Here is a 2142-nt window from a genome sequence, read left to right as displayed (position 1 = left end):
ACGTCCTAGCCTCCGCCTCCTAGGTGCTGGTCATTTTTCGCTCTCTTCCTCCGTTCGCATATTTCTGTTCACAGTGATTTCGTTCTTTTTTTTATTCGTTTGGATCGGGCGTCCGTCCGTTTGGCGTCCGGCCTGTTTTAGATATGAATCGACAACACGTCGATCCATATGTGTCGGCGTAACCGCTGACCGTTCTATTTTGCATGAATTTACATAATTTTAATCGAATAACATAATTTGGACCGAATAACATAAAATAGCATAGTTATTCCAAGCCGGATAAAAATAAAAATGCTTCACATAGTTCTCACATAGTTTTGCAAACGAATAAAAAAGATAAATCTGTTGATTGACAGCATGAGCCCACATATGCTCAATCAAATCATTTTACAGTTACACGTGAGTTTTACAATCACGCACGTCTTGATGAAATTGGATGAACATTTTTATGTTTGAACAACGGATTTGTTGTATCAAAGTAGTCCTTCCAAAAAAGAAAATGTCCGCTCTCTCGGTTGCGATTCAACGTCGGAAGGTGGCCCGGAATGAATTCACGGAACAATGGTCGCTGGTTGTTGAGGTGACAATGGACCAACACGGCACCCAATAACTCCTCCTCGTCATCGAATGACGAATCGTCGGAGTCGCAAAGGAAAATTGTGAAGAAAAAAAACTCGTCACGCGGAGTACATTTTATACTTTGGCAAACTGCCGAACAGCTTGCAGCGTCGACGAAGGAGACGGCCGGCGAAGGGAGTCGCGGCGCGCACGGACCAGCTAGTTGCCCTGCCGGCGTCCGACGAGTGGGCTAGTGTCCAACGAGCGTGCCAGTGAGGATCTGGTCGGACAGCGAGGCGACTTCTTGGTCGGGGCGGGCTGTGTGGTGGGGGCGCGGAATGGGAAGCAAACGGCTCCCTGGCGGAAAGACGGCGACGGCGGGCGACGTTGGAGTGGACGACATTGCTGGGCGGATGTGGAGGCGTCGACAGAGCTGACAGAGTCGCCGGAAAAAATGGACAAGGGCGTCGGCGACGAAGGAGGCGGACGAGGGTTGGATGAGGGGAGGCCAATGTGCCACCGACCAACGAACGCAGGGAAGGAGAAGGCGAGCGTGCGCGCGTCCGTTGTGTGTCCGCGCCGACGCAAATCCGGCTCAAAAATGGATCGTAAATGGATCACCCGCGAACGAAAACCGGACGCGCGTCTGTTTGGGTCGACGCGTTGAGTCAGCTTTTATATCCGTGTCACGACGGACGAAATGGATCGTCCAGTTGAAGTTGCTCTAAATGTATATGATTCGCAATTTGCATATCAAAAGAAAAAAAAATTGCTTGTGTCAAGCTTGATTGATTACATTGCCGACGCGGATCTGGATCTGGCGAGACGGACGGAAGGGGCGAGATTTGTCGACCGAGCTGCGTTCCGCTGCCCCGCAGCGGCGCAGAGCGGAGGAGCCCCCACCGTGTTTGTTAATCATGACACGGGATGAGAGTGGAGGCTGTCAGTCACATGCAATGCAAGATACTCCTATGCATGCATGCATGCATGCATGGGAGCTCCAAACAACAAGTTGCTCCAGGGCCTTTCCGAGAGACGAGGGAGGGAGGGCACGCACGCAGGACCACTCTGCTGTGCCGCACTGATCCGATGTTTTTTTTTTCATTTCATTTCGAAGGCGCCGTGATTTTGGTTACACAACAACGTTCCCTAGTCCAACGTTTAGACTATGTATGGTAAGATGGTATTGTCTGTGTCGAGCTGCCGACCTGTGGAAATGTGCAATGGATGATGGGTATCTCTTGCTATGAAAAGTCCGCAAAATAGCCCGTATAGCTCAGTGGTAGAGCGTCAGTCTTGTAAACTGAAGGTCTGTAGTTCGATCCTGCATGGGGGCATTGTTTAATTTTTTTCACACTTTTTCCTTTCCCCTATAGAAAAAACTTTTTTTTATGGGTCAGAAAGTGAGAACTTTGCCCCTTCTCTACAGTACAGGCTCGCTAGGAAGCAGCCCATTGAGCCCGCCTTACATGATTCGGGCCTAGATCGGGCCATGTGCAACGGATCAACTGCCGCTGTTTATTCTTTTCCAAGCCTTGGACCGTAGAGTGCGGCCCGGTCTAACCCATTCCTCCACCCAATCCA

General features: G+C 50.3%; 1 non-coding gene across 1 annotated transcript; it reads left to right on the top strand.

Annotated features, from left to right (window-relative positions):
• Nucleotides 1-1823: 1823 nt before the first annotated feature.
• On the top strand, nt 1824-1895 carry TRNAT-UGU. The gene has a single exon. It is a non-coding gene; the product is annotated as a tRNA-Thr (tRNA).
• The last annotated feature ends 247 nt before the right edge of the window (nt 1896-2142 follow it).

The sequence above is a fragment of the Hordeum vulgare genome, chromosome 4H (genome assembly GCF_904849725.1).
Source record: "Hordeum vulgare subsp. vulgare chromosome 4H, MorexV3_pseudomolecules_assembly, whole genome shotgun sequence".
Taxonomy (NCBI): Eukaryota; Viridiplantae; Streptophyta; class Magnoliopsida; order Poales; family Poaceae; genus Hordeum; species Hordeum vulgare.
Note: the sequence above shows the minus strand (reverse complement) of the source record. Positions and strands in the feature narration are given on the sequence as shown.